The following is a 27,500-nucleotide window of genomic DNA, read 5'->3' as shown; positions in this document are numbered from 1 at the left end:
TTGCGCCTGCAGAGTATCTCAATAGGTATGATAGAGCAGCACTATAAATTCACTGGGTAATTTGAAAAAAAAAAGACTTGGACCTGCCCCATGATAAAAACAAACCACCTCCAGTGCTCGAAAATGACCACATCCTAATCCTCTGGAACTTCACCGTTCAAAGTGACAGAAAGATAGATGCCAGACATTATATTGAAGGACTTCAGATAAAAGCCATGCCTCCCCATTGATATGACTGTCCCAATCAATATAAACGTATCTGTCAAGACCTACCAAAAACTGAGCAAGTATAAAGATCTTGAAATAGAAATTGGCAAAATGTGGAACCTCAAGACTAAAACAATACCTGCTATCATAGGTGCCCTAGGAATGATAGCAAAAGGGGATGATTCTTACCTAGCTCAGATACCAGGATACTCCGAAATGGCAGAAATTCAAAAGATAGTGCTCACGGGAATTGTCCATATCCTACGTAAAATATTGTCTCTGTAATCTCAAATTTTAAAACAAACTTATAATTTTCTTATGTTTTAATACCAACTTGAACTTCTAACTTGTTGTCTCTTGATGTCTCTGGGTGAGACTTGGAATTAACTTGTACAAATACAAAGCAAAAGTATAAAATAATAATAATAATAATAATAATAATAATAATAATAATAATAATAATAATAATAATAATCTTTTGTACTATAGGCACAAAGCCTGAAATTTGATGGGTTGGGGTAAGTCGACCCCGCACTTGACTGGTATTTAATTCATTGACCCCGAAAGGATGAAAAGCAAAGTCGACATCGGTGAGATTTGAATTCAGAATGTAAAGACGGACGAAATGCCTACAAGCATTTTTCTCGGCGTGCTTAACGATCTGCCAGCTCATCGCCTTATATAATAATAATAATAATAATAATAATAATAATAATAATAATAATAATAATAACAACAATTATTGATTCAACAATTATGGATAAGGAAAGGCGAAGTTACTTATCAACCCATCATCCTCGTTTGATTCCAGGATCGTAAAGAAGAGGAAGAAAAACAAACAAAAATACAATCCCTTAAGATTGAAATAGGAAGAATTTGGAGTACTCAAACAATAAAGGTCGTGCCTATAATAATTGGTGTGTTGGGAGAAGTAAGCAAAGATATAGAAAGTGATTGAAGGAGATTGAAATAATAGAGCTCCTACAGAAAGTTAGTTTCTTAGGAACAGCAAGTGTTATCAGGAGGGTTCTAAGCACTTGAAAGACTGCTGGTTACCCATATAAATCCTACCAGGAATAAAACCGAACTTGAGCCAAACCAAAATAATAATAATAATAATAATAATAATAATAATAATAATAATAATAATAATAATAATAATAATAATAATCTTTTGTACTATAGGCACAAAGCCTGAAATTTGATGGGTTGGGGTAAGTCGACCCCGCACTTGACTGGTATTTAATTCATTGACCCCGAAAGGATGAAAAGCAAAGTCGACATCGGTGAGATTTGAATTCAGAATGTAAAGACGGACGAAATGCCTACAAGCATTTTTCTCGGCGTGCTTAACGATCTGCCAGCTCATCGCCTTATATAATAATAATAATAATAATAATAATAATAATAATAATAATAATAATAATAATAACAACAATTATTGATTCAACAATTATGGATAAGGAAAGGCGAAGTTACTTATCAACCCATCATCCTCGTTTGATTCCAGGATCGTAAAGAAAGAGGAAGAAAAACAAACAAAAATACAATCCCTTAAGATTTGAAATAGGAAGAATTTGGAGTACTCAAACAATAAAGGTCGTGCCTATAATAATTGGTGTGTTGGGAGAAGTAAGCAAAGATATAGAAAGTGATTGAAGGAGATTGAAATAATAGAGCTCCTACAGAAAGTTAGTTTCTTAGGAACAGCAAGTGTTATCAGGAGGGTTCTAAGCACTTGAAAGACTGCTGGTTACCCATATAAATCCTACCAGGAATAAAACCGAACTTGAGCCAAACCAAAATAATAATAATAATAATAATAATAATAATAATAATAATAATAATAATAATAATAATAATAATAATAATAATAATAATAATGATGATCATGATGATAACAACAACCAGGCCGGACATGACAGCGGCTGGACGTGTTCTTCGCTGCTCTGACCTATCAGCAGCTGAAGACACAGAAACACTAATACAACCCAGCAGGACAACTGAAAAATAACTGTCATAGACTGGAATATCTACAATTTCCTGTGAGTATTTTGAATTTCCCTCAAAATAAGTTAAGAAACTTATATCTACAGTTTTCGAACACATAAACGATCAGCTTTAAAATCTTTAATATCTACAACACCTGTGAATACCTATCTTTTCCTTTCTCCCTGAGTATTCGAAAATGTAAACATCCTCTTTATTCCAAGAACACTACAGTTTCCTCTGTTCGAACAGACAAAAGATAATCTCCAGTAAATTTTAAAACCTTAATATCTACAATTTCCTTTTCTTTCTCCCTGAATATTCGAAAATGTAAAGACCCTTTTTATTGCAAAAACACTAGAGTCTTCTCTGAAAGGACATACAAACGAACATCTCAAACAAAATTTAGAAACTTTAATATCTCCAATTTTGTATGAACATTTTATCTTTCCTTTTCCCCTGACTACCCGAATAACAACACAATTAAATGCACGATAAAAAAATTAAGGAGGTAAGCACCTGCCAATATATATATATATATATATATACTGCATAACTACAAAAACTGTAAACCACAGCAAAACTATTAAAAAGAAAAGAAAAATTCCAAAAGAAAAGGAAAAAGAAATTCAGAAATTTAAAAATTCAACAAGGCGAACATCTCTTCCTCCTACTATTCCGAAAGACTGGAATATATACAATCTTCTGTGAATATTTTAAATCTCCATCAAAATAAGTTAGGAAACTTACATGCCTACAACTTTCGAATACACAAACGATCAGCTTTAAAAAAAAAAAAACTTAATATCTACAACTTCTGAGAATACCTATCCTTTCCTTTCACCCCGAGTATTCGAAAATGTAAAAATCCTCCTTTTTATTCTAAGAACACTACAAATTCTCTCTGTGCGGTCATACAAAACACCATATTTACTAAATCTTAAAATTTTACTATCTACAACTTTCTGTGAAAATATTACCCTCGTTTTCTTTGCTTTTTTATCTCTCCCTGAGTATTCGAAAATGTAAACATTCTTTTCATTGCAAAAATGCTACTGTATTCTCCAGCTGGACAGACAAACGAACATCTCAAGAAAACTTTAAAACTTTAATATATCAAATTTTGTATGAAACTTATCCCTGACTACCCAAATATGTAAACATACCTTTTATTGCAACAAACAATTGAATTCAGAAATTCAAAAATTCAACGACGCTATTATCAGTATATATATATATGTGTGTGTGTGTGTGTGTGTGTGTGTGTGTGTGTGTGTGTGTGTGTGTCATTTTTCTACCAATAATTACAAATAGAACAGGTTGAATTGCTGTTTTTCAAGGCCAAGGGCAGCGCTCTCGGTAGCCGTTGTTTAAAGTAAACACATTTGACCCCTGCTGACCCAAAGGGTGCAGAGATTCTTTTGTCTCTATGGCTGACTTCCCCACAATCTGCCGAATCTATTTATAGACCTGTAGGTTTTGATCTAGTCACCAAGCTGCTACTCTTCCCCAACTATTTCCTCCAACAACCACATATTTATGGTTATCTCAAGTACAAGACAAAAGTTGAATAAAATCTTTTAATAATAAATGGAAATAGTAATAATGATAATAACGATATTAGTGGTGGTGATGGTGATAATGATAAAAATAAAAATAATGATAATATGCTGCAGCTGCTACTGCTACAACTACTACTATTCTGATTGCACAGGAATCTGAGGCCCAACTATCACTACTACAACTACACCCACCCCTACTACTGTTGCTGCTGCTGCCACCACTGCTGCTACTACACATAGATACAACAATTACAACAATAAAGGCAGTAACTGACAACGGCAATAGAAGACTGAAGAAGAGTCTGTTCGCCGAAGAAGATTACAAGTGAGCAATGGACTCTCTGGAAAGTCGTTCAGCATGACAGAACATCGCCGAGGAAGACCAGATCAAATGGTGTAATTTTCTATGCGGCTGTTCTTGTGAACAGCGCTGGAAATTGGTGTCACACCTACTCTGCATAGGCCGGTGTAACCTCTGAGTCTGTTAATATAACAATGACAAATAGTAAAAAATAAAAACAATAATATATGTGATATCAGTGATGATAATAATAATGAAAGGAAGCGAGTGGAGTCTCCCCATGTCCTGATTAATGATACATCTAGTGATGGTGTCACAATAAAAACACTGGTAATTGTGCAACCTGATAATCGCTACCTCATATGAGTAACAATGAAAAAACAAGATTTGCGAATAACGGTGGTAATGAAACTGAAGCCATTGATGGTGACAGTGTTACACCCGGTAGGCTCAGAGATTCTGGTCCGGCTCCAGCCTGTCGATAGCTAGAAAGGGACCACCACACATGGTGTAGATGGAGCAATCAAATTAATGCTGTGGTCATGGAGTGTTACTCTTTGAGCAACTCGGTAGATGAAAATGGTGCTCAAATCAGGGGTTACCGACAACGTATGTATGATCATTGGAGGGATAAGGGCCTGTTTCAACTCACGGAATAGAGACCATGTGATCAAGCTAGAGCAATAAGAAAATATCGTTGGTTCACAGAAGTAGAGCTCGAAGCTATCAAAAGATGGGTCTTGGAAAATAGCAGCAGAGATAACAATGAAAATACAGTTCTTACTAAGAAAGTAATCTCATAGCACAGGAAAGGAGCAGTGGTAGTTTACTTGATGAGAGACATATAGATGGTTTAAAAGAAGACAATAAAACTAATGGCAACATGACAGATGAACATAAGTCAATCTATGACAGAATAAAGGTAAGACTACAAGAGAACGATAGCGACATTATTTGCAACCTTAAAAAAGGTTGATCGGTGGAAATTGAACCAAGAAACGAATAATTTCAATGAAATTCTGAAATACATCAGAACAAACAACACCAAGGAAACAAATAATTTGTTCAAGGCAGTAAGTATTGTTGTAGCAAGAAACGTGGGTGTTGATGTCAAGAAAAAGAAACATAATGGGAGTGACAAAAGAAAAGATCCATGGTTGAAAAGAAGAATCCAGGCAGGGTTGGATATGCTCTCGAAGGAAATTTCTGTTAGAACGATAAGAGAAGGAGGAGCTTAAAAGCGAACAAAGATACAGGGCGCTAAAAAGGGGCAATCATCACTACAGACTCGGCCGATAGACAGGATCCGTCCCACGTATGACAGCAGCTATTCGACATAACCCCACAAGTCAGCAATGCCCGGACACTGAACGAGAGTGTGCTGAACGGTTTCGCCACTGCATGCACCTCGGACAGGCCCGTCTGACTGCACATCCGTCCCTGTAGAGTTTATGTCGAATCGGTAGCGACGCCCGGTAGCACTTCCAGGCCAAGGACATCTGGAAATTATCCATGATAGTCCCCTACTGGAAAGTCCTTCGGAACAGACTAGTCAGTTCGGTTTCGTCGGCGCCCAGAGTCCCTTGAGAACGTCGTTGCACTTCCCCGCCACGAATCCTCTATAAATTTCTTAAGTGAAACATTCACCGATCCCATTTCCCGACTGGTAGAGGGCTGTGGGCTCCTGACGACATTCTAGGTACCAGGCGTCCAGTCTCGGTCTTTTCTTCACCTAGGAGTGCAGCTTCGTCAAGGAGACGAGCTGTGGAAAGACGAGCCTCAGAAACGGAGCCCACATATGCTCACCATCTAGAAATCAATGCAAGTGACGTAACCTAAGAACCTGTCTGCGCATTAGGAGTCATGGCTTACCTAATCCGCCACTCAGAGGATGCTGGCAACAGACTGACCGCGTTAATTCCTCAAGAATTTAAATGGGATACGCTTCAACCTGGTCAAGCAGTAACAGGGACAAGGCACAACAGTCAGGCGATAAATTATAACGGAGGCGATGTAGGTATTCGTCACCTCTGCCTGACCTTTCAGAGACAGCTTCCTCTCAGCCCATTTCTGGGTAAGACTGGCTACCGTGTTCGCCAACTTGTCCCAGTTCTTATCAACCTGGAGGTCGGAACCAAACAAGACTCTGAGCAGTTTAACTGGTCCGTCGGTCTAGAGTCTGACTACGCCGTCCGATGGCATCGACCTGCCTCTCCAGGGGCCCAACCGCAAACCCAACAAGTTGTCGGCATTGATTTCAGCCCCTGCAACCGACTCATATTCCTTTAGGATGGTGCCGACCGTTTCCACTTAAGAGGCGTCCGACACCATGAGGTGACATCGTCCGCGTATGCTGACACTGCCCTTCCTAGTTCGAAAGCGATGCCCCTTAGCTGTTCCAGCTTCCGCAGCAGTGGCTCGAGTGCCAATATGTACAGAAAAGGCGACAGCGGGCAACCTTGACGGACCGAGCATGCGATGCCAAACAGTTCCGATAGGTGACGGTTTACTTTCACCACCGAACAGATGCCGTAGGGCATTGCAGCAATCCAGCTTCTGAAAACGGGTCCGGAACCGTTTGCTTTCAGGGCGGTTTCCAAGTAGCGATGGTTGACCCTATTGAATGCTTTCGATTGATCTAAATTGATCAGAGGACCCCCGAAGCCAGCTTTGGTCTCAACCCTCTCGATGATGTATCGCATTAGGTGGAGGTTGTGGATAGATCTGCTCGGGATTGCGCTTCTCCGACTAGGCTGTCAACGACAAGCGCCAACCTTTTCGCTAACACCTTGGCCAAAATCTTAAATTCTCTGTTTAGCAGAGTTATGGGCCGAAAATTCCCCAGTACGTCCTCATTGTCGGCATTCTTCCTCAGCAGTATCACTACACCTCGGCTAATAGCACTAGGAATTCTCCCGCTCTGTTGCCAGTTGTGGTAGACGTCTGCCAAGAGGTCGCCAAACAAATCTGGCATGAATACATAGAATTCATAGGGCAGACTATCCAAACCGAGCGATTTGTGACTTGTGCAATCACTCATCGCCTCCCGACTGTCAGCGGCGTTATCGGCTTTTGACGTAACTTCGCATTAGCTGCCGAGGTCGCAGCAGGCTGTCAAGGCTCGAACTAAAGTCTACTACCGTCGTCGACCCATTGCCCTCCCCAAACAGCTGCGCGAAATATTGCTGAAAAGCCGCACACATCTGCTCAGAACCAAGTAGCACGCGCCGGTCTCAATTCGTAAAAGGCCTGATCGTGGTTTCGTTTCCATATCGCGCCTCCCCCATTCGTGTCCATCGGACAGCTTTAGTTCCTTCATGTCTGAGCGCACTTGCCTTAGCTCTGACAACGCAACCTTCGTGTTTCGCTTCGAAGAAATGGTCAAGGGCCATTCTCGCCGCTAACATATCGGTCACAATACCCTTTCTAATGGTGTCTTCTAATTTGCTAACTAGTTCACCCTCTAAGCTATTCCTTTCTATTGTTAACTTTTAGCTAAACGCTATAGATTGTACTCTAACCGCCCTCTTCATGGCGGCCCACCACCGGTTGTTGACGATTTAGATCAATCGAAAGCATTCGATAGGGTCGACCATCGTTACTTGGAAGCCGCCCTGAAAACAGACGTCTTCGGACTAGTTTTCAGATCTGTTCAGTGGTCAAAGTAAACCGTCACCTGTCGGTTTACGATTGCTTCCGCTTAACTAGTGCACTAATCCGGTCCCTGTAGTCTTTGCGTGCTGGATAATAATAATAATAATAATAATAATAATAATAATAATAATAATAATAATAATAATAATGATAATGATAATAATAATAATAATAATAATAATAATAATAATAATAATAATAATAATAATAATGATAATAATAATAATAAATAATAATAAGGAAAAGTGAAGTTGCATACTAACTGATCCGGGAGAGGGTGTAAGCAGATTACATCTACCTTAATATTCAACTGGTACTTATTTTATTGACTCGAGAAGAATGAAGGTAGAGTCGACCTCGGCGGAATTTGAGGTCAGAACGTAAAGACGGACGAAATGTCGCTAAGAATTTTGCCCGGCGCGTTAACGATCCTGCCAGCTTCCCGACATAATGGTGGTGGTGATTAGCATAAGGTTAGAAATGAGACAACCGCCTTTTACTACTGGTATTTTGTCGATCGAGGAAAAGGCAAAAACCTGACGCTTAAACCTGGAAGTAAAGAGATGTAACTTAATACCTATTTCTTTATTACCCACAAGGGGCTAAACATAGAGGGGACAAACAAGGACAGACATAGGTATTAAGTCGATTACATCGACCCCAGTGCGTAACTGGTACTTAATTTATCGACCCCGAAAGGATGAAAGGCAAAGTCAACCTCGGCGGAATTTGAACTCACAACGTAACGACAGACGAAATACCGCAAAGCCTTTCATCCGGCGTGCTAACATTTCTGCCAGCTCGCCGCCTTAACGTAATACCGTAATGAACTTATATTTGCACTAACACATTCTAGCTTCTGACCCAAAGACGCAATGTGTCCCAACTTGGCCTACTCGACTGCTACTACAACGGTTTTTCTGTCGATACATCATGGTCAAATGATTAATAGGAAGCTTGCTTCACACCCACGAGGTTCCTGATTCGATATCTCTGAGTGGCATCATGAACAAGTACTTTGTTTTTTTACTATAGCATTGGGTCGACCCAAACTTTGTGAAGGAAATTGAGTTAACAGAAACTGTGTGGAAGGCCGTCGAATAAATTGTGCAAGTCATTCAAAGTGCCAGCTTTGTCACACTCTGTGTCACGCTGATCTGATTCTACTTGAGGGTTTCGTTAGCAGTATGTATGTCTATGGAATACTCAAGCATTCAAGCAATAATTTGATGAGCAGACAGCGCAAACTCATTTGATCAAACAACCGGAAACTCACGGCCGGGAAATCTGATTGAAATCCAGCTGTTTTAATTTTTTACACCTCCTTCTATTCTTTTGAATAAGCTAGTGGCATACCGCCCCCTTCTGGAGCCATTCGCGACACCTTTTTCTTCTCTCATCAATCCTACCTTGTGACTCCCCTCAGAGCCCGCGCTAATCAATTCCTCTTCAGAAAACCAACCCTTTGTAATAATGTTGTCCACAATTTTTTCCTTAAATATGTCAAGGGCATATGAAGATCATTACCACATCCCTTTCCTCTTGACTAAATTATAAACAAAATATAATTGTGATATCATTTAGGAAAGCTTCAATGACGCTATTCATTCTTTTCTGTGTGTTGATCATGTACCAAAGGATTTCAATAGAATATGCTACAGCGAATTAATAATGAGAAGAGAAAGGTATGTTTCTGATTTTAATCAAGTATCTAATATCGTCTGAAGTGTTATAAAAAATAACACAGAAAATTAAATGGATCATGTAACAGTGGGAAAACCTGACACTCAGAAAAGTATTTAAAATATGGGACTCGTAATATTTGTTTCATATTTTGTGTAACTGTTGGCATTTGGGGCAGAAACATTGATATACTCTATGAAAAACGTATTTAGATAGATAAATCAGTGTGTGCGTGTGTGTGTGTGTGTGTGTGTGTGTGTGTGTGTGTGTGTGTGTGTGTGTGTGTATGTATGTATGTGTGTGAGCGCGCTAGGTTTGTAGCTTAGGAGTGTAAGATTTCTGCAACCTATTTTACGTTACGTTGCGTTGATAATGCATTTAAGAATTCCACAGTTCATAAAAATCTTACATCTTACGTTTTGCAAACATTTATCATACAAAAAAAAAAAAAGGGTTATATTTAGCATGCATGTGTTTCACAAGCTATAGATGGGTGGGAGTGATGGGTTTCTATTAGCGTATGGCGGTTCACTCAGTCTGGTAAGTTCCATCTCTCCAAGAAATAAATATTGAAGCATCCCCCTGTAGGTAATAAAGAAATAAATAAACCACGAGGTTTAAACTCATCGCTGCAAACTTGTAAAACATTTATCAATTTACAGTGTTTCCTCTACTTACAGTTACGATCAGTTATCTACTCATTGTGATTATTTTCAGATGATGTTCTGGGTCTATTTAGGAATTAAAAAATTCTGGTTAAAAGTACTGATTTAATGTACGTGACTGAATGAGAAACGTGGAGTCTTGGGTTAGATCTGTCAGCAAACACGCTATTCATTTAATCATGGTTTTATTTCGGTAGAAACATTTACTGATTGAGAATAGATAGGTGACTCACACTTATTTTCAAATCTCAAAAGCGATATTTACTTTAAGCCGGTTAGAATAATATTGCAAATGATTTACGATAAAGTTTTATTAAAGCGGATGTTGTACGGTGTGTAAAATGTTTTCCTTAGGCGTGTCGTCTGACACAGCCGACCCAGAATTTGTGAAAAAACTAAAAAAATAAACAAACAAACAAAACAACAACAACAAAAAAACGCAGGTGTGTTGGTGAGTCAATAATACACCTTACTGACGTCCTTAACAAAAGCAACAGGCGAAGTACCAAGCATTACTGTAGAATTTCAGCTCGTAAATATTTTTATTCATTCAAAATATAATTGTAAGTAATAATTTTTTCCCATCTCGGAATTAATTTCTTGATTCTTCGTGAGTGAGGTGGAGATAGGAAATCAGAAGAGAAAATATGTTTGGAGTTCAGTTTCGACATCATCCCTGCTTCTGAATATTTTTCCATAAGTAAAGTGTTCAAGTGATCTGAGTAAATGAAAATCTGATAGTGTAATACAGAGCATGGAGTTAGCCAGATGAATTTATCTTTTCTTGGGTTATCTTGTAGAACGCACTACTTTATTCTCGAGGAATAGCTTATGAGGTTCCACTTCCCTTCTCTATACACTTTCCCAATGTGCTTAAGATAACCTTGCACAATGGACCAAGGTATATTAAACCTCCGGGATAAGTCTCCGATACATTAACGCGGATCTTCTTCAACTGTTGTTTTCACTGCGTTATTACTGAGAATAGTCATTGTTCCTGACCGATACCCATTCACAAAAGAAATCACCGTTTTTGAGTTTTTTTAAACCACCGTTGACATTCCGAACACTCACGTCATCATGATGTACAGTAAATTTGTTTTCTCTTGCATGTGCTGTATTGTTGCTCTTACGAAATTCGTAAAGCATATAATACCGAATATAAAACTTAATTTTACATATGTGTATATATTCATTTAAAGAATCTAAGATTAAGAATCTTCGAAATATTTTGCAAATTTTCACTGTGCTACAATAGATTGGACTTTGAGGATGCGCGTCAGTTTCTCGGCATGTATGTATGTCTCTTTTAGTTTTTTAATTATTATAAATCTTCCACCGAGGAGGGAGCCAGTTTCCAAGAAAGAAACAAGGCTCCATCTTTGGGATGCAGTTAACAGACAAATTCACATTTGGAACTTGAGAAAATTCGTGCATATTTTTACTGCTCCACTGACAGATTGCACTTGTAATATACGAATTAGCCGGTCGGTTCCTCTTTCTGAAAATCCCAGTTTATTCAAGTTCTCCTTTAAGCATTTACTAACAAAACTTATTTCTTCAATTATTATTGGTATGAATATGAATTTATAGTCTGGATATTGAAGCTGGAGGTTTCGAAGCAGGTGTCCATAGATATCCTCATTTTCTTTGATTTTCAAAGAGATATTTATATATGCAGGGCAGCTGACCTCTATGATGTTACATACTTTTGCCCCTCTTTCCAAAAACAACAATATCCGGTCTGTTATGTTTACATTTGATAGAAGTTTTAATGGGAATATTCCACCAGTAATCCTTGAGTTTGTGTTTTTGAATGTATTTCATAACAGAGGGATTGTCTAAGTTTATTTCAGGACAGTCTTTTTTGCGGATGGCATTGTAAAATGTTTTAGCAACAACATTATGCCTCATAAGGAGGTAGTACCGTGATGACATTTTAGGACAGCTGCTAGTCACATGCGTGATGTCCTCCACAGAAACATGACATAGCCTACACATGCGGTTGCATCTTGGGATTACAAAAGCGTCACGGTCTCTCTTGTTCACCAGGTATTTTGTGGCAATCTCCTGTTCCTGGATTGCAAAGGTATAGCCTTCAAAGTGTGATGTCATGTAATGGTCTTGTGTCCAAGAGAAGCTGCACTTCCTATCAATTCTACTGTCTTCTTCAAGCTTCCGGGCAACATACCCATGGATAGTCTTTTTTTTTTGGTGGTGGGATGCTGAGTGCACAGGGAACCTTATCAAGGTTCAAAAAATCATGAAAAAGGAGAATTGCATCAGGATCCCTGATGAAGACGTGAAAAAATCCGCTGAGAAGCTCCAACTTGGCCACAACTGGAAGTACTAGCAGGACAATGATCTGAAACATACCACCAAGGTAGTGAAGAAATGCTTTAAGGACAATGATGTCAACGTATTAGAATGGCCAAGTCAGAGTCCTGTCCTTAATCCGATCGAGAAATTGTGGCGAAACTTGAAGACCAGAGTGATGGCTAGGAAACCAACCAGCCTGACTCAGCTCGAGGCTTTTGTCAAGGAAGAGTGGTCCAACATTTCACTAGAGACAAGTAGGAAGCTTCTGGACACGTACAAGAATCGTCTAAAAGCATTCATAAAAAACATAAAAGCTGTGCTTTTGACTATTAAAGAAAGATATTTTGACTCAGTAAACCTAGGGTATGAATAATTTTGAACATGGCATTTTTTGAAAATCCATGAATAAAATATCCCTGAAATGAAGAATTTCTTGAATTGTGTATTGTTGTTATTCTTTCACTTGTTGGTCACATATAACTCATATACAAATTTGACAAGATGGATTCATTTCATCACCAAAATAAAAAAAATCGCAAAAATTAACAAGGGTATGAATAATTTTGAGGACGACTGTATATACTTAAATGTATGTATGTATGTCATTATTCTGTTTATTTCAAGATTTCTTGCCAATAGAGAAAGAACCAGTTTCTAACCTAGATCCAAAGCTCCTTCATTGGTATTTCAACATCAACACGGTATGTATGTATGTATGTATGTATGTATGTATGTATGTATGTATGTATGTATGTATGTATGTATGTATGGATGGATGGATGGATGTATGTATGCATGCATGCATGTATGTATGTATGTATGTATGTATGTATGTATGTATGTATGTATGTATGTATGTATGTACGCATGCATGCATGCATGCATGCATGTATGTATGTATGTATGTATGTATGTATGTATGTATGTATGTATGTGCAGATTTGTATGTTTTATGTATGTATTCTCATGCATATAGTTGCAAATCTGGATATGCTCATATATATCCAAATGATAAACTTCTGGAAAGTTTTACAGATTTTTACAGTTTCAGTGTTGGATTGGATCTGTAGTCTTCGAATTAGCTTTCTCCTTTCTGGTTTTGAGAAGTCTAACTTCTCAAAATTGGTATTTAGGCAGTGTGTTACATATCCCAGGGCCCCAGTAATTACAGATATAAACCTGAACTTGCAATAGAGTAACTGCAAATTTCTCAATAGTTCAGTATAGGTGTTCTCTTTTTCACTGATCTTCAGCTTTATGTTAACATCCACTGGGCAGCTAATTTCCACAAATGTGCACAGTTTCTCTTCCCTATCCCAAATCATTATATCAGGTCTGTTGAGCTTACATTTTATTGAAATCTTCACTGGTACATTCTACCAATATTCCTTTTTATTATGAGTGGCTATGGGTTCTACCATATTGTGGGTTCTTGGTTCTTTGTCCTCGGGCTTATACTTCAGACGGATTTCATTGCAGAGTGTCCAAGCTACAACATCATGTCTCATCGGTAGATATCGTTTTAGGTAGAGGCACTCTACGTCACTGCTTATGTGGAAATTGTGTGTTTGTTAGTATTTTTCGGGTTTTTATATGTATGTTTGTATGTTTGTTTCTACGTTTTATGTATGTATGTATGTTTATCTACTTTTAGTACAAGAACATTTTTCCAGTATTGAAACAAAGCTCTTTCATTAGAATTTAGGCAATACCAACTCGGTAGTCATGAATATATGATGACCAACTTAATGATTAAACAACACAGCCAGTGATTAGCGAACGAAGGGAAGTGGGTACCACACAATTACATTTTTCTGTTGCTCTAATTAGAAGTAAATAATTTGCATATAATGTTTAGTGATATTTTGTGTGAAATAAATAGCATTAAAAAACAGGTTGTATTGTTAGAGACACAGGTGGAAGGAAACTTCACAATCATTACTTATGTCTAAATGCTTTTCGATGATATAACGGAAGGATGGAGGTGGGTATCTATTGTTAGGCTATGTCTAGTCCTTTAGCATTCAGATTTTTCTGTCACACGTAAAGCTTATTTATTCATATTGTTTTGAATTAATCATGCATTATCTTATAGTCTCATGATTTCGATGATATGATTTATTTTTAGAATGACATTGTAGGGTAGGCGTAACAGGCCAGCTCTTACCATTTTGAACAGGTGGAATATTTGGACAGGGAGAATATTTAGGCCGGATATGCTAAAAGGATAGAGCATCAAATGAGTTTTATTCGGTCTTTCATGTATGTATGTATGTATGTATGTATGTATGTATGTATGTATGTATGTATGTATGTATGTATGTATGTATGTATGTATGTATGTGTGGGTGTGTTTGCGCATAATTTATATAAAGATTTTCAAGCCAGTTGTTCATTAAGTGACAAGACTTTTGAGTTAAAACTGTTATGCAGTTCGTAAATATACGATAGAGTTAGTGTGTGCATATATGCTGGTGTTTGTAACCGCACTTGTGTTGTGTGAACTTATCTCTTTAGTACTTGGATGCGGGTGCCCGTATGTACGTGTGTTTATGCGTGTGATTACTGTTTATATCTGTGCGTTTGTAGATGCACACAACCAAGTGCGTGCATATATTTATTTAAAGGATCTCACATTGAGAGTCTTTGGAATGTTTTACAAATTTTCACTGTCCTGCAGAAGATTGGATTTGGAGGCTGCACGTCAGTTTCTTTTTCTCATACGTGCATGCTCGAACGTACGTAGTACAGTATGTATGTAATAATAAAGAAAATGGAATTCGTGAGATTCTTTATTAATCACTACGATCGTTTCGACTCATCGTGCATCCGTCCCCTGCGGGTGCACCAAATGATGTATCACGACTATTCGTGCAGCGTTTCACCCGTGAGGGACAGATGCACGATGGATCGAAACGAACAAAGTGAATAATAAAGGGTCTTGTGAATTCCATTTTTTTCTCTTTCTCTCATATGTATGTATGTATGTATGTATGTATGTATGTATGTGTATTTATGTCCGGTCACTTTCGAGTGCTACTGGTAACATGTAACCCAGTACAACCTGTTGCATGGTCGGGTCGTCGGCGACTAAACCGGCAACCCCACCAAACTTGCTTGGTGAGGAGGGTGTTTATTGGACACCTTGCGGGATGAAAAACAAAACCCGTCAAAGGGCGGAGGAACTCTTGAGAGTCAACGGCCATCCAATAAATGTCTTAAGGATGTATCATGCGCGGGGACATAGAAATAATCGGACTGAATACCCGATCGCGCGGTTAAACCATTTGGAGTGAAGGACTCCTAGCCTTTGTTAGGGCATCCTTCTAGGAGAAGGTAACTCTGGTAACTGGGATAACTCCGACATAAAACCTGCGGCTCAGTGGTTGCCGATGATGTTGGCTTGTTCTTCTTTTCGGATTATGGCTGCTGTTGCTTAGTGAGTGGGATTGACTCAGTGCACAGCCTTTCCTCACTTTAAAAAAATCTTTTTGCACAGGCATTGCACGATAACAACATTGATTAAGCTTCATGCAATGGCCATACTCGATAACGAGGGGGCCGCCACCATATATGTATGTATATTCATCTAATTTTATAAAATAACTAAATTCTGCCTATCAAAGAAGAACCAGTTTCTAATCATTAGCATTTAGGCAACATCAACTTGGTGATCGTGAATATATGACCAGATTAATCATTAAACAATATAACCAGTGATTAGCGAACAAAGGGAAGTGGGTACCACAACATTACATTCCAGAAATAGATTTATCATGGTGCAATTGGTAAATTGTAAGAGTTTCAAAAAATGAATAAAAGTTTTGGAAATTCGCATTTTTTTCTGTTGCTCTAATTAAAAGTAAATAATTTGCATATAAATGTTTAGTGTTATTTTGTGTGAAATAAATAACATTCAAAACAGGTTATATTGTTAGAGTCACAGGTGGAAGAAAACTGAATTTTTAGTGATTTTCTTCACAATCAGTATTTATGTCTACATGCTTTTCAATAATATAACGGTAGGATGGAGGGGTGTCTATTGTTAGGCTAAGTTTAGAGCATCAAATGACCTTCATCCGGTCTTTTATGTTTGTATGTATGTATGCATGTCATTATTCAGTTTTCTTTCTTGCCAATAGAGAAAGAGCCGGTTTCTAACCTAGATCCAAGGCTCCTTCATTGGACTTTCGACATCAACAACTGGGTATTTTTGTATGTATGTATGTACGCATGTATATATGTATACATGCAGATTTGTATGTTTTTTTTATGTATGTATTCTCATGCATATACTTACATATCTAGACATGCTCATATATACTTAAATGACAAACTTCTAGAAAGGTTTACAAATTTTTACAGTACTAGCTTTCTCCTTTCTGGTTTCGAGAAGTCTAATTTCTCAAAATTGGTATTTAGGCAGTGTGTTACATATCCCAGGCCCCAATAATTACAGGTATAAACCTGAACTTGTAATATGGATAGAGTAACTTCAGATTTCTCAATAGTTCAGCGTAGGTATTCTCTTTTTCACTGATCTTCAGATTTATGTTAACATCAGCTGGGCAGCTAATTTTCACAACTGTGCACTGTTTCTCTTCTCTATCCCAAATCATTATATCAGGTCTGTTGTGCTTACATCTTATTGAGATCTTCGCTGGTACATTTCACCAGCATTCCTTTTTATTATGAGTGGCTATGGCTTCTATCATATAGTGGGTTCTTATTTCTTTGTCTTCAGGGTTATCCTTCCGAGAGATTTCATTATAGTGTCCTAGCTACAACATCATGTCTCATCGGTAGATAATACTGTGATGACATTTTCGGACTACTGCTTATGATGTGGTTGATATCTTCGGTGTTGACTCCACAAAGTCTGCATCGTTTGTCACATTTCACTGCTTTTCCTGCATTTCTATCCCTTTTGTGCATCAGGTATTTGATTGATATTTCCTCTTCCTAGATTACAAACGCATACTCTTGAAGGTGGGAGGTAGCAATCCGGCTATTGGTCCATGATAGACTGCTTTGATGATCGATGTTACTATTATCTCCGAGCTTTCTACTAACATATCCATGCATAATCTTCAGCTCATATAAGCTCGTCCTTGAATCTGATGATACGTTGTGGTAGAGTCGTGCGACTTCTTTGGGCATGTACTCTAAGTTATCAGACGAAGAATGTTGCTCAAGGAGCTGCCTTCCAAATCTGATGATGTTATCAGCCTCATGTATGCAAACTTGGTGAAAGGATCCACTTCGAGACTGGTAGTTAAAAGATGTTGTCGAAGGGATATAATACGACATTCAAAGGCATTTTGGATTGATATTAAGCCTCTGCCACCTCGTTTACGTTTCAGGTAGAGGCGATCTACATCACTATTTATGTGGAAATTATGTGTGATTGTTAGTATTTTTCGGGTTTTCACATCAATGGCTCAGATCTCATCAAGCGTCCAATCAATCAGTCCAAATGTTGGTATGGGTACTGGCATTGCAAATACACTGTGGGCCATTGTTTTATTGAACGTATGTATGTATGTATGTATGTATGTATGTATGTATGTATGTATGTATGTATGTATGTATGTATGCATGCATGCATGTATGTATGTATGTATGTATGTATGTATGTATGTATGTGTGTGTGTGTGTGTGTGTGTATATGTATGTGTGTATATCAAGTCACTTATGAGGCTCTCGCAAGTGCTACTGGTAACATGGAAACCAGTTCAACCTGTTGCATGGTGGGGTTGTCAGCACTAAATCGGCACCCCAATTGGCAACCCTGGTGAGGAGGGTTGCTAGAAACCCAGCAGGATTAAGAACGAGACCTGTTGAAAGGTCAGATGAACCTAGTGCAGGCTCAATGGCTTTGTAGCAATCGCAAGGGTACGCAGAAATTCGGGATGGTGTCCGGCGCGCTAGAAGACCACTGGGTGTGAGACACCCCTCAGCTTCTGTTAAAGCATGTCTCTCGGCGAAGGTCACTCTGATATAAAATCAGATATGCAGGAAATGGCATTGGACATTTTGGGGATCTTAGGTTTGTGCTAGAGATCATGGCATCCCTGAGCCTGTGACTCATATTGGCACCAGACATCTCACTCTGGCTTGTCTCTGAATAATATCAATAACGTGGAGAGGGTCTATGAGGTGTCGTACAAGCCTTATTGGACCTAAAACTCCGCCATTGCTAATCTCTGCTCGATTTGTGCTACTTTCCCCTCCTATATATATATTTATTTTATTTTCAGTATATATTTATTTTATTTTTAGTATATATTTATTTTATTTTTATCCGGAAGTCCTGTGGCAATAGGAAGGTGGTGAAGCATGCAGACCTGACAGGTTGGAAGCATGTAGTCAGCGACCTGCACGTAGGCGGCCAATGCTAGATATAAAGTCGTCTCATTGTCGCTCAAAACAGCGATAGGATTGCTGCATGGGTATCCGAGCAGCTCCATTGGGAGAGGGCAATGTTCAATCGGAGGCTGGGAATGTTCTAGAAAAGGTGAACCAAAAATTACCTGTCTTTCTGTATCTCGTCAGTTTAGCGCGACTGACGGATGTCCAACCTGTGCTCGAAATTCAAAGAGACCAATAAGCTAGGGTGCGGGGGTAGAGAGCAGATGTATGGTCCACGGAACGTGCTCTGGCAAGGGCGGTGTAGATTGTGGTGAAGGGATATTCACGTAGGATGAAGTGGCGAGCCATGAGTTGAGACTGAGTCTCAAAGTCATGGTTGTCACTGCAGAGCCTCCGTAGACGGAGGAATTAGGAATAGGGGATGGAGAGCTTGGTGTGTTTAGGGTGGGAGGAGGAAAAGTTGAGGTAAGAGTGTGAGTCTGTGTGTTTGTAGTGGATGGAGGTGGTGAGAGTGGAGTTATGAATGCTGACCGAAATATCGAGAAAGGCGACTGAGGTGTCGGAAATAGTGCAGGAAAAGTGGAGGCAAGATGGAAAGATTTGATAAAAGAGAGGAAGGAATCTAGATGTTCGCGGGAGAGTGAGGTCGCACCGATACAGTCGTCAATATAACGGCCGTATAGTTCAGGAGTGGGACCAGTGAAACTTGAGAATAATTGGGTCTCAACGTAGCCAACGAACAGGTTCGCATAGTTGGGGCCCATTCTCGTTCACATGGCCACTCTATCTGTTTAGTCCATTCTGAGATAAAATGGACTAAACAGAACAGGAGGAGACACGTGGGATGGGAAGTCGCTGAAGGGGTCACAGAGGTGTGACGAAAGATTTCAGACAATAGACATAGAATAAGAACAATGATATACAACTGAAGAACGAATTTATAGTGCGTGTTGCTTATTTTGCAAGAAAAAAGTAAGCATCCTGAAATATAACAATATCTGTTTCAAAACACGATTTTATATCAGGAATCTTGCAAAACAAATTCATAAACATATACATCTACTTTGATATTTTGACAAGTTTCGGTCACTATTGGTCCAGGCCATGTCTAACTTAATAGCACCATTTAGCAAAGTATTTCAAATCAAGATTCGGACAACATGGTTCGAGTGTAATTTATATTGTGGGCGGATAGCATGGGGCCCAAGCATTGGGTGTATCTTAAAGGTGATGCCAACATCCTTTGGCTAATGCTGATGGAATATTTTCCACATCATGCAGATGATGCAGCGCTCACGGCAACTTTGTCGACCCCAATAGTCAAGGCCTGTCATTCCAGCTATCCATTTTGTAATTAACCTTTGAGGTGCTTCAACTTTCATGATACTTTGTTTCATGTGGGGAGACAACAGTATTCAAGGTGGGGTCGGGCAAAAGTGGAGAAGAGAAGGATAATGGTGTGGATATCTCTCAACTGGAAAGTTCTGAGAACCCAGGAACACATTCTGCGGGCCATGTCAACTTTGCTGTTCTTTTCCGCTCATTGGATGACTGCAAGTAGGTCTGACTGAAGGCATGTCTGGTTACCCACTTCATTGATAACCTTCTGGAGCTTGGAATCATCTGCAAAGATTCTATTGTTGCTGTGCTTGATGATGTCAGTAATATTAATTTAGATGATGAAAAGAAGTGGGCCAACACAGTGCCTTGTAGAACACCACTACTGACATTGGCTGGACTTTATTTTACTCCTTCGACTACAACGTGTTGGGTTCTGACTGTTAGGAAACACTTGATCCATTGTACTAACTTTCCAGAAACACCAATGCTGAATAGGTTTTTCAAGAGAATCTTATGATCAACCCTGTCAAAGACCTTGCTGAAACCAAGGCAGATGGAGCCCTCTCCCAAAGCTTTCAAAATATCATCAAAGTGATGCAGGAGCTGCATTTGTTGGGGTTCAGCAGTCTATTGCTTTCAAGAGACAGGGTTATTCGTGATCTCACCACCCTGTCAAATGATATGATATGAGAAGTGAGTGAGATCGGATGGTAGTTCACTACAAAGGACTTGTTTCTCTTTTTGAAAACTGGGACAACAGACTGAGACAGGAGTTTTGGGCGTATAGCCAGCATCCAAAGAGTTCCCCCACAGATTAGCAACAGGATATGCAAGTCGGTGTCGACACACCTTCAGGACACAAGCAGGGAACCTATCAGGGCCTATTGCTGAATTGTGCTTAATTTTGTTTATTGTCGCTAAGACATCAGAGGCGCCAAACGTTATGTCCGGTATAATGCGTTGGGGATTAACATCACTGATACAGCCCAGATCGGCCATATCAGGATTGCTGAAAGCAGCATTATTGCTTCAGCAGTATCTCATTCACGGTTTTGGCATTATCTTGAAGAGTGCCATTTTCATCAATTAGAGTGCCATTTTCATCACAGTAGAGACAGTGACCATGTGTTTTTTTGCAAAAGAGAACACATTGGGGCTGAGTTTGATTTTCTCAATGGTTCAGTTCTCCTCAGCTGTTCTTTGGTTATTGTTGATGGTCTTCATATATTATTGGAGGTTACATATTTTTGGCTTGAGCATGGCGATAGCCGTCGAATATATGTGTGGCTATTGGCAGTATTTTAGTTTGTTAATTTTTTTTGTTTGTTCTTTTTATTTTTCTGATAATAGTTTTTCTGTTTTGGGGAATTGTGCACACTTAGTTTTGTTCATAGATTTTGGTGGAGTGTGTTTTGCACATATGTTTCTAACAGTGTCTACAAAGATCTGCCAATATGTTTTGATGCTGGAGAAGGTGTGTGCGTGTGTGGGAGACCAGTCAATATATGATAGCTCGCTCATGGTTGCATCCCAGTTGGTATTAAAGCGATCCATGTTATCAAATGGGTGGGCTGGAGACAGGTCACTAGGATTAGCTTTCGGCTGGTGGAATCTCAGGTTACAGAGAACCATGTCATGGTCTGAAAGAAGGCTTTTTTCCACTGTAATATGTTACAGTGGAAAAAACCCTTCTTTCCACAGGTTACTAAACATTAAATTCAAAATGTTCTGTTATCTTGTTGGTGCAAGTACAAGTTGGGACAAGAAAAAACTTATTCTTAAAGTTGAGAGGTGGGAGTGCCTGGTTTTATACTGTTTGTAGACCAATCAACACAGAGTAGATTAAAATATCCAAATCATAAGTATGTTACTAGAATGACACTGTCGAATAAAGCTCTTAATGCTGTTGAGGCATGGTTGTGAAATTCCTCACTTTCACTTCGGTTTTCCAAGAGGGGGTTGTCAAGGTGGGTCTCAGTAAGAATAAAGAAAGCGATGTGGTGTGGATGGTTACCAACTCAATCCTCAATGAATTGGATCTTCCATTCTGCATTGATTGAAGGGCTGACTCCTTGTGCATTGAGTAGAAATGTGGAGTCTAGTGTAGTGCCTGGTTTTGACCGTTGCAGGTTTTTTTTGTGATTGTGTGTTAGTGACAGCAACGTGGGGAGTTGGCGCACAGCGTTCATAGCATAGAATGGTATTGAGTAATGGCTAAAAGTTTTTTTTTGTATTTCTTTTCTCAGGTTCAACATGGCTAAAACAAAATGTCCTGCTCCGGGAGAAGTTTTTGACTGGAGGTGTAGTTGTATTGTTGGGTAGGTTTGTCGTTTCCTCTTTTGTTGTTGTTTTTTTTTGCTTTTGTGTCTTCGTGAATGTGTATATATCTATATATGTATGTATATGTGCACACACATACATGCACACACATGTCTCTACATACACATATGCATATATATATTTGTCTATTTATCTCTATGCCTATCTGTCTCTCTATATTATTTCTTATATAATATATATATTTCTTGAGCTCGCATGCAATAAATGCAGCACACCTTTCTGGCCTCTAATTGAAATTATCACCAAGAAGTGTGCGCACATTCCAACAACCAAAATTCAAAGGATGTTTATTTTTGCTTTTTCTTGAAGATTGTTTGACCACAGCGGCAGAATGACGACCGGGTCCAGCCTGTGATACACTGGGACACCTGCCGAGCCAGACCTGTTCCCTCGACGTTCCCAAGCCTTTTTTGCCCTTTACTGAATCTGCTTGAGACATTCTAGAGTAAGTTACAAGTGCATTTTTAGGTTTCTGCCAACCAACCAACCAACCAACCAACCAACCAACCAATTGAATGATTTTACTAAGATTTGGAGTACAGGAAGTACCTGTGCAGATGAGTAATTTTCAGTGGGTGTAGCTTGCACTACCCCCACTTATTGGTCCAAGAAGACTTTCGCCGGTGTGACATGAAAATTGACAAAACCAGGAACTTCCAAAGTCTCAGATTTTATTTCGAAGAGTTCCTTCTCCTAGGTAGATTTCGAACCAAAGTTAAAGAGCTTCTACCTGCCCATGAGGTAAGCTATTCCATTCCAGATGTCAAACCGACACTCAGACACTATAAAGTGATCAAATATCATTCCGGTGACCGACGCGGAGTAGCTCATTCATAAAAGAATAAAAAAAGAAAGGTACGATACGTAATTTGCAAATGTAAATAAGAATTATATATAAATATAAAAAAGTAAAAGATATGCAATAAATATAAATATATATATAAAAGTAAAAATATACATATAAAAAATAAAAAAATAAAAATGATAAAAAAATAAAAAAAGGTACGATGTGTGAATAAGAATTACATATAAATAATATTGTATAAAGGAAAGTAAAAAATATGCAATTAAAAAATATAAAATAATACACACACACACGCACGCACGCACACACACACACACACACACACACACACACACACACACACACACCACACACACACACACACACAAAGTGAAGCTGTCATGCACGCGATTGTGCAATGCCCCAAGGTGACTGAACTCTGGGCTTTTGTCTATCACCTGCTGTCGCATTCGAGAAGAGAATAACTGTCGAGCGAATCTGTAATTAAGATCGTTCCGCCGACCTCCCTGAATAGGAAGGAGCGAGCCTGTTTTCTCTCGGTAGTTGCTGTTGCGAAAGAGGTAGTATGGAAGACGAGAGTGAAAGGAATTGCAACAGGCATGTTCATCTCCAGTCTCGAGCTAATCGACTTTTTCGTTTTCTACATGAAACGGAAAATAAGGCTGGAGAAGAAATGGCTGTCGCAAAGTGTGTTTCGTAAAAGATGGAAGTCTGTAGCAAGTAGTGGCTGTTTGGTAAGTAGCTTGCTAACCAACCACATGGTTCCGGGTTCAGTCCCACTGCGTGGCATCTTGGGCAAGTGTCTTCTGCTATAGCCCCGGGCCGACCAATGCCTTGTGAGTGGATTTGGTTAGCGGAAACTGAAAGAAGCCTGTCGTATATATGTATATATATATAAGTGTGTGTGAATATGTTTGCGTGTCTGTGTTTGTTCCCCTAGCATTGGTAGACGGAAACTGAAAGAAGCCTGTCGTATATATGTATATATATATAAGTGTGTGTGAATATGTTTGTGTGTCTGTGTTTGTTCCCCTAGCATTGCTTGACAACCGATGCTGGTGTGTTTACGTCCCCGTAACTTAGCGGTTCGGCAAAAGAGACCGATAGAATAAGTACTGGGCTTACAAAGAATAAGTCCTGGGGTCGATTTGCTCGACTAAAGGCGGTGCTCCAGCATGGCCGCAGTGAATGACTGAAACAAGTAAAAAGAGTAAAAAAGAGTAAAAAAGAGTAAAGTATGTTGCGAGTGAAACAACCCGTCTAAACGAGAACAAAAAAAGGACAAGGCAAAGTCTTCTGTGTGAGTATGTGGTTTGTGGGATTGACCACGTCCTCCGCTTCAGTTTTTGTAAATCATTCATTCTTATTTTATTGTATATATTTTAATTGTTTATTCATATGTTTCGTCTCATTCGATACTCTGACCCCAATGTTTATTTTATCTGTCCTCGTATCGCCCCCTCTCTTTCTCAACCTCATGGTTAATAAAGAAATTGACTGTTCAGAAGTTCATCTGCCCTTTGACAGGTATTACTTTTCATCCCGCAGGGTACCCAACAACCCCCTCCTCACCAATCAAGCCTGGTGGGGTTGCTAGAAGACCCGACCATGCGAGAGGTTGTATTGGGTTACATGTTACCAGTAGCACTCAAGAGTGACCTGACACACACACACACACACACACACACACACACACACACACACACACACACACACACACACACACACACACACACACCACAAATTATATGAGGAATTTTCGTCAGGTGATCCAAACTAATAGGTATGCACTCCGAGGGCTCAATTTGCTATGCGACTAAAACTCCAGTTTGAATTGCAGTTCAACATGTTATGTTGAGACTACCGTTCTGAAGCGGCTAGGAGTGGCTTCTCAATGGGCAGGTAGGTATAGATTAAAACAAATGAAAAGGTAAACCGTTTGGCAAGACTTGCCAAGGACATTTAATTTAGATATTTAATAAAAAATATATAATAAAAAGGGTATACATATGTGTTTGCCATTTTATTCCTGTTTCACCAATATATGCATATATATGTACATATACATCTGAATATATATATATATATAATATATATATATATATATATGTATGTATATATACATACATGTATAGTTGTCAAGAATTCAACTGTCAGTTAAACACATTTGAAATTTGATGATTACATGTATGAAATGAAAGCGCTAATTTAACGTTATGAGCATTACAAAATACATTTTTAATGTTAGAATACCATAATAAAAAAAAATGAAAGCGGTGCCAACTGCTATATTTATTATTCTCTACACATTCACACAAATTCGAAACAATATATATATATATATATATATATATATATATATATATATATATATATATATATATATATATATTATATATATATATATATATATATGTATATATATATATATATAATATATTATATATATATATATATATATATATAATATTATATATATATATATATATATAATAGTGTAAAAAATAAAATATATTCAAACATACATATATGTACGTACCTACATCTACATGTATATATACATGCATATATAAATATATATACGTGAGTACAGGACACCACAATTAGGCGAAAACGAAAAAACAAGCATGGAACGGACCTTTTTTTTAACAACGAAAGAACTGTGTACAAGACAAACTACACAAGGAAAAATCTCCTTCATCAGCTGTCCCTAGTTCAACTCCAGCGTGTTTCGAAGGTGCGATATATGTGTATGTATATGTATATGTATATGTATATACATATATATATGTAAATATATATATATATATGTATATGTATATATATATATATATAATATAATATATATATAATATATATATATATATATATATATATATATATATATATATATATATATATATATATATATATATATATATATATACTAATTGAAGTGTACAGTATTATATATCCATCACGGTTGATCTTACCAATCGGTTTCTTACAAGGGGTTCATGTACACGCATATATACAGACACAAATATTTGTCTGTCTATCTGTCAGGCTGTCGCTGAATATATATATACATACGTGTATATATAAATATATATATATGAATATACGCACACACTCACACACTGGCACACACAAGGCGTACTAGATATCTTTGTGTAACTCAAATGTTTATGACATTTAGTCAGAAACATTCAAATAATCACCTTTCAAAACGTTCCGCTCTAGCGATTTTAGACTTACTATCATTGTTATTCTTCCACAAAAGGATTCTCCTATATCTTTCGACTCGATAAACTAGTATTTTTTATGCGTATGTTGGGTATCATCATTATTATCAGTAATTTTTTTTTTATTGTTAATATTGTTGTTTGTTGACGTTACATTTTTTTTTTCAAGTTTTCAATCTGTTTCAATACGGTTGCATAATGATCACTTTAGAAATAAGTGAAAAATGTCAAGGTGAGTGACTGAGAAGTAGTGAGACAGACAGAAAGATAAACGGTGTCAGAGAGAAAGAGAAGGCTGATGGGAGAGAGAGAGGGAGAGAAAGAGTGAGAGAATGAGAGAGACAGAGAGAGACAGAGACAGACAGACAGACAGAGACAGAGAGACATTGGGAGAGAAAAAAAAGAGAGAGAAAGAGAAGGCATTAGGGTGACAGTAATGGCAGTGAGAGACACAGGAGGATGACAAAGATGTGGAAGACAAACAGGTAGATAAATTGATAGGTAGATAGATAGGTAAAGGGAGGGGTGAAGAGAATAAGAGAGAGATAGAGATTATTATAGAAAGAAAGCAAGTAAGAGGAATTAACAAAAGAGAGAGAGAGAGAGAGAGAGAGAGAGAGAGAAGCTAGGTATGAGAGAGTAGGGGAGTGAGGTAAAAGAAAAGAGATATATATAGTTGGAGATAGAGAATAAGAAAGAGCAAAAGAGAACAAAACTGTGTTAAAGAATGATTGGGAGAGATAGATAGATAGATAGAGAGTGAGGGAGAGAGAAAGAGAGAGAGAAGAGATTGGTTTGTGGAGAGAGAAAGTGAAGACAAGGAAGTGAGGAAATGAAGACAAAAATATCGACTCTAATACATACACACAGCCACACACATGTGTGTGTGTGAGAGAGAGTGAGTGAGAGAGAGAAAAAGAGAAAGACAGGGAGGGACAGAGAGAGATAGTGATAGATAAACATAGAAAGAGAGAGAGAGAGAGGGGGAAGGAATATAGGAGAGAAAGGAAGAGCAGCCATTTTTTTCTATTAGCTTTA

General features: G+C 38.2%; 1 long non-coding RNA gene across 1 annotated transcript; it reads left to right on the top strand.

The window, feature by feature from the left end:
* Window positions 1–9,281: 9,281 nt before the first annotated feature.
* On the top strand, window positions 9,282–23,351 carry LOC118766419. Its single transcript, XR_005002356.1, has 3 exons — window positions 9,282–9,398; window positions 22,340–22,411; window positions 22,743–23,351. It is a non-coding gene; the product is annotated as an uncharacterized LOC118766419 (long non-coding RNA).
* The last annotated feature ends 4,149 nt before the right edge of the window (window positions 23,352–27,500 follow it).

Source organism: Octopus sinensis, linkage group LG1 (genome assembly GCF_006345805.1).
Source record: "Octopus sinensis linkage group LG1, ASM634580v1, whole genome shotgun sequence".
In the NCBI taxonomy this organism is placed as follows: domain Eukaryota; kingdom Metazoa; phylum Mollusca; class Cephalopoda; order Octopoda; family Octopodidae; genus Octopus; species Octopus sinensis.
This window is presented reverse-complemented; position numbering and strand designations above follow the sequence as displayed.